Here is a 7,184-nt window from a genome sequence, read left to right as displayed (position 1 = left end):
TCCTCTGACAGTGAGAGAGCCCTCTGCCAGTTGAAGACAGCGGTGCAGTCACTTATTCACAGGCTGTGAACATGGTTGGAAGTGTAATGCTGTCACAGTAATGAATCTTATCTTTGAGTATTACTTAAAACGCACCTGGACAGGGCAGGTACAGCGGCTACCCCATGCTGCTTACTCAACATGCTCTCAGAGATATTTCAACACACAAACACTCACACACGCACACACGCGCGCACACACACACACACACACACACACACACACACACACACACACACACACACACACACACATTGAGCTGTGATGATAACAGAGTAATGATTGATTGATTGGTTTATTGATTTATGCATGTATTTATCTATGTATGTATGTGTTTGTTTATTTATCTATTTATTTGTCTGTTTGTGATGTGTTGCTTTTGCTTTTGCTCAGACATTCATCGACATGTATTGTTTGGGATTGGAGTGTTTTGGGGTCTTGTCGGTGAGTATTGTTTCAGATTGGAGATTTTTAGGGTGTTGTCTTTGAGCATTGTTTGAGATTGGAGTGTTTTGGGATGTTGTGCGTGAGTATGCTTTGGGACTGGGGTGTTTTGCTGTGTTGCCTGTGAGTATTGTTTGGGACTGGTGTTGTTTTGGCGTGTCATTGGTCCATATTGTTTTGGATTGGAGAGATGTGGGGTGTTGTCGGTGAGTGTTGTTTGGGATTGGGGTGTTTTTGGGGTGTTTTTGTAAAGCAAGGTTTTTTCATGACTTACAGTGACTGTAATTGGATAGGGTGACCAGACGTCCCCGTTTTACAGGTGGCCTGTCCGTGGCTGGAGCTGTCAGCAGAAATGTCCCTGTTTTTAGCTATTACTTAAAAACAGAGCAGAAAGAAAGGCCGGGCAGGGGAGCAGACGGGCAGGGGAGCAGGGGAGCAGACGGGCAACGGTGCAGACGGGCAGGGGAGCAGACGGGCAGGGGAGCAGACGGGCAGCGGAGCAGACGGGCAGGGGAGCAGACGGGCAGGGGAGCAGGGGAGAAGACGGGCAGCGGAGCAGACGGGCAGGGGAGCAGGGGAGCAGACGTGCAGCGGAGCAGATGGGCAGACGGGCAGGGGAGCAGACGGGCAGTGGAGCAGACGGGCAGGGGGAGCAGATGGGCAGGGGAGCAGACGGGCAGGGGAGCAGGGGAGAAGACGGGCAGGGGAGCAGACGGGCAGCGGAGCAGACGGGCAGGGGAGCAGGGGAGCAGACGGGCAGCGGAGCAGACGGGCAGGGGAGCAGACGGGCAGGGGAGCAGCGGAGCAGACGGGCAGCGGAGCAGCCGGGCAGGGGAGCAGACAGTCAGGGGAGCAGGGGAGCAGACGGGCAGGGGAGCAGACGGGCAGGGGAGCAGACCGGCAGGGGAGCAGGGGAGAAGACGGGCAGCGGAGCAGACGGGCAGCGGAGCAGACGGGCAGGGGAGCAGGGGAGCAGACGGGCAGGGGAGCAGACGGGCAGCAGAGCAGACGGGCAGGGGAGCAGGGGAGCAGACGGGCAGGGGAGCAGGGGAGCAGACGTGCAGCGGAGCAGATGGGCAGGGGAGCAGGGGAGCAGACGGGCAGGGGAGCAGACGGGCAGGGGAGCAGACGGTCAGACCTTCTCACGTTGTGCTTGTTTTGGCCAACAGAGGGGGCTGGCTGCTCGCTACAGCAGCGTCATATCACTCTTCCTCTACTACTAACCACTTGCTCGCCTAGTTCTGGAGAAAACTGCTGTGTAAAACTCAACCAGAAACTAGCAAGGGTCAAGTGAATCCACAAAATCACCACAAACGTCTTTTCAAGCCAGGAGGTAACCCAGGGTTAGTATCAGGGCTGGGGTTACGGGACTTAGGAATCGCACTGCCAGGTGAGAGGCAGCTGATTTGTAGGCATACAATCTACTTGGATGTAGGCTACCATGCGACCTACAAATATAGTTTTTCATTTTTCATTAAACATATTTAACATACTATTTGTTTAGCAGGCGTCAAGGGCTGATGTAGGCTGCTTCTGTAACTTGTTTTACAAATTGTAGATGGGGAACATGACTTTGCCTGAAAAAAAAAATTCAGCCAGAAGATTTTTTTTTTTTGCTTTAATCCGTGTAGGGAGAGTGGAGAGGAAGAAGAGGAGGAAGACTGGATAGGAAGAAGAGTGAAGGAGATAAAGGAGGAAAGGTAAAGAAATGATTCCAGAGCCTGTCAATTTATTATGCTAAACAATAAGATACAAAAAACAAGGCAAGCAATGGGAATCTGTTAACCAAAGTATTTGATCTAATAGTGTGCTATTTATTATTAAAGACTGGACAGGAAGGAGAAGAGAGTGAGAGGGAAACATTAAGGGAGTAAAAAGAATGAAGCGGGTGGAGTGAAGAATTAAGTGGAAAGGTAAAGAGGGGGAAGGGAGGGCAACAGTTACCATGGTCAAAATACATGAAACCAGAACTGTCCCCCTTTTTGTTTCATAGATAAAAAACTTTGGATATTTTAACGATATATTGACCACCAAATAGGAAATGTCTCCAGTATTCATTTCAGAAATCTGGTCACCTTATAACAGTATGTATTTGTCGGCAGTACGGAAATCACACAGAATGGGCACTGAGGGAAAACATGCATCATAAATACCAAATCACTGCTGTCAACAAAACAAGATTCATTTGCACACTTTCTTACAATCCCTTTGCACATTGAAACTGGTTTTATGAATAAAAATTCCAGAACCATTACATGAGTTAACAGAAGAAAAAAAAACAGTCACCAAATCTGTCAGCATTGTTCAGCTGTTTTCACACAAACTACAGAACCGTTCAGCATCTGTAAACTGTAAAACCCCACACACAATACTCCACATGAAACACGGTTGACCTCAGGTTCTCATGTAGAAAGCACTGTTGTTATTTGGTATATCAAAGACAAAGCATTTCAGCTCAACATGGTTAACACACAGTATCCACACTGCAAACATTACCAAGGACAACTATTGAATCAGCAGTGAAAAGTTTGGACTGAATGAGAAGTGGAAACATGAATGACAGAAACGGGAAGGGAGCTAAATACAACCTCAGTACAAGCACACACACACACACACACACACACACACACACACAAGCACAGGGACAGTAAATGACTTTCTCTTTGTTTTAATGAAGAGTTTTAATCATGTGACATAAGAATGTTGCATGAAGAACTAATAAATGATTCAGTGAATAAACATCACAGGTGGAATCTAAACAAATGGAATTACACAGAAACATATAGAGCATTTGATGTTGGTGCTGTGATGTCTCGTTCTTCAGACTTTTGACTTAGCATTTATGAACATTGACTGATTGTAAAGATTTTCTCCCCTGTATTTGTAAGTTCATGAAGTCTAATGTACCTTAATGGCACAACATGTGTAGGCCTATATTTATGAGGCCTGCTGAATTACACCTGACCCGCTAATATACCTACAGCTGCCCAAAAAAGGCAGAAAGAGGGGGTCTCCTGCGTTTTGCAGCAGTAGGCTACATTCGAACATACATATGTTTAAACCAGTCATGTTTGACTCTGTACCTGTAGACCTAATTGTTTGTGCTGGTAGTTTATTTTTAGATTTTTAAAATTCACAGCCGTAGTTGTGTGCTGTGTGCACAGAAATATGCCACACAGACAAACCTTGATTGCTTGAAGTTGAGCAGACTGTTGACTACATATTATTTCACTGTAACCTTATATAGTCCACACCCAAAGACTACACGAATCGAAGATTACATGAATCAAAGATTGGTTTGCTTCTGGTGATAGTACCACAACTGGTCACGATTAACGAATGATCACATGAAAATGTTGAATGGAGGACCTGCGTCAAATTACTCCAAGATCATGTTTCACAGCCTCCTGAAACCACACAGAAGATCTTGTTTGCACGCTCTTCTTTTGCAAGGTTTGGAGCAAATGCTTTAGGATACACCTGTTTAGCAGGTGTGGAAATTACACGCTGACATGAGCGTGTGAAGGCTTTATAACTCTTATATGTCTGCAGAAGGACAGCACACCAAAACTAGTTGCAATGTTTTGATAATTACTTCATAAACGTTCCAAATGATTACATGTCTCAAAAAGATGAAAGTCTTTTGATTGCATTTCAAAGCACAACGATTCAGCGTTCCTCATGAAAACGTAATTCTGTTTAACTAGATATAATTATCATTTCTCATTCTGTGTAATGATGTCCAGACCAGACGGCGAATCTCCGTTCTCTGCTCTCTCTCTCTCTCTCTCTCTCTCTCTCTCTCTCTCTCTCTCTCTCATGTGGTTTTAATTTACGTCCTAAGGCAATGGCGGGACTTTGCCTGAGCTTGAGTTACACTGTTAAACATCAAAAGTACGGAGATACCATACTCCAGTTTGGGTGAGAGAGAGAGAGGGATTTTAATGCCGTTTCTTAAAGACACTGGTCTTGCTTCAAAATAGTGAGAAATCTTAAGTGTTATTCCCTTTTTTGCCACAGGGTGGCACTAGATCATAAGGCTGATGAACACTCTGCGGAGTCCACACACACACACACACACACACACACACACACACACACACACACAAATAATTCCTCTCCTGGTGCCATGTTTCTGGTACTTGTGGAGAGAGAACAGAGGAGAGAGGAGCTTATGCTACCAATAAATCTGAGCGTGTCCATTTGCATAGTTGACATGATTATGGTGTATTAACCAAAACTTGGTATATGGCTCACTCTCACTATATAGAGCGGTGACATAGTCTTTCATTCAGAGAGAGAGAGAGAGAGAGAGAGAGGGGGAGAGAGAGGGAGAGAGAGAGAGCTTTTTGGTGAATCTCTGGAAAGAGAACCTCGAGCGACAAGAATGATGGATGGGAAATGGAGGAAAAAGAAAAAAACAAAAAAGAGGCAAGAATGGAAAAGTGTAAGAAAGAGTTAATATCACCAGGTGAGACAATATTGGAGGTCCCCTGTCTCAAATGGTTGAAACCCAGTTTCTCCAGTCCTACAGATACACACATTGTGTCCCTGAGACTTAGTGTGTGTGTGTGTGTGTGTGTCTGTGTCTGTGTCTGTGTGTCTGTGTGTAAGTGAGAGCGAGAGAGACTTGGTATTAACATTTAATTGTATTGTAAAGATAACATAGCTGGAATTAGTGATTAGTAATTAACGTTTGTAAATTATCACCAAAGCAGAAGACATAATATCTGTATATTTGAAAGTGAGCCTTGGTTCTGGTACAGTGGTCTCCTCTCCAGATGGTTGTATAACTAGTCACATGGTCATGGTTAGTGGTCATATAGTGGTCAGTGGTCATATAACTCAGAGATTGAGTGAGAATATTACAGACAAATGTAATAATTTATTATGGACCATTAACATATTATTTAGCTCAATGCTATCACTTATCCCTTGTACAGCAGCTGGAAATAAGAGCAATATTCAGAGCAGAGGTGAGTGAAAGGTGGAATCTGTGTTTGACCAACTGTGATATCCGCGTTTTACATGACAATGTGTGACTACATTGTTTTATTTCATCTCTCATCTCACTAGCACCATGGACAATTATACATGTGAGATGCCAAATGCCAAGGTCAATTTCTTTCCTACCCATCCTGTTTCAAAAGTTTTTCATACTTTATTTTTTTATAAGGAAGACAAGTAGAGTATCTGACATAGAAATACCAACATACTGCTGATTAATCACATGCCCAAACTGACAAGGTTACGTCAGGACTCTGCAATCCTTCCATCATATCTGTATTAATTGCTTTCGTGCAGTTTTTGTCTCAAATCTTTTGTTTTGTTTTGTTTGGTTTGGTTTGGTTTGGTTTGGTTTGGTTTTTAATGTGTGGACCAGTGTCTTTCTTTCTGTGTTTGTGCTTCTGTGTGAAGGAAAGGCTCTTAAAATGCGTCTTTTGAGATTTTGTTTTGTTCCTTAAAATCTTTCTATGTGTAATTAACTCCTGAAATACATTTTCCAACAAAAACAGGAAGTAAAGGTTAACTTCTAACACTCAAACAATTGCATATGCTTCATCATACTGAAGACAGTGCTCAGGTTTGCTCAGAACAGGGACAAACTCTCTTAGGGAAATTTCCTGTGCCCACTGTTTCCTGACAGTTTCCCTTGGCACTGCCTGCCCAGGCATCTTCTTTCTGTAGGGATGTGAGAATTCAGGGACAAACACTTGGCCAGTTTGTGTGGTCGGTCTGAACATTTTACAGCTTGTTTCATGATTCAATGTGATATTTTACATTTGAAACATTTCCGCTGTGTTTACCTGACGCTGTTTAAAATGTGGTGGACATCTGAATGGGCTCCTGACATCTGAATATTTGACCTTCCATGGTCATCCAGAGCTGGTCCTTCCAATGTCAAAGGTGAAGGTCCTGACCTTACCAGTGACCTATCACCCAAATAGTCCATGTGCGTGTGTGTCTGCTGTTTTACCAAAACCGCACCATACCACTTTGAAAATGCATACATGTGAGGGTGTGTGTGTGTGTGTGTGTGTGTGTGTGTGTGTCGGGGGGGGGGGGGGGGGGGGGGGGGGGGGGTTGTTCACATTCGTCATGCACAGATGCTGCTAATAGCATCACTTAAGCATTTCACCCCCCTCCCACTCCAGCTCTCTCTCTCTCTCTCTCTCTCTCTCTCTTTCTCCCTCTCAACCGCTCTCTCTTTTTCTTTCTATCTTTCTGTCTGTCAAACTCCTTCGCTTCACAATGTTTTCCATTTAGGCTGGCATGGATATGTAATGTAAACAGTAAAGCAGTGTAGACTGTTGTCCGTGTTGTGTCATTGTTGTCTGAGTGAAAGGCCTGGGGAGAGACCTTCTGCTTCTTCTTCTCCTGCTCCATGGCTCTGAGTCACCCGCTCCAGCCATTCCTCACCTGTCAACTCCTGTTTGCTTTACCAGAGGAAACCAAGGCAAAATGAGAGAGAGAGAGAGAGAGAGTGAAAAAGAGAGAGAGGGAGGGAGAGAAAGAGAGAGAGAGGGAGGGAGGAAGTAGAACGGAACGAGAGAGTAACATCATCACTATTGGATTCCAGAGAACTGTTAAAAGGGAGCCCGCTTGGTTCACTGGTTTATGTTGAAAATTCTTGGAACATAAAAAAAAATGCAAGTGAAAGAGAGAGAGCGAGACGGTGTGTGTGTACGTGTGTGTGTGTG

The sequence above is a fragment of the Chanos chanos genome, chromosome 1 (assembly GCF_902362185.1).
Source record: "Chanos chanos chromosome 1, fChaCha1.1, whole genome shotgun sequence".
Taxonomy (NCBI): Eukaryota; Metazoa; Chordata; class Actinopteri; order Gonorynchiformes; family Chanidae; genus Chanos; species Chanos chanos.
Note: the sequence above shows the minus strand (reverse complement) of the source record.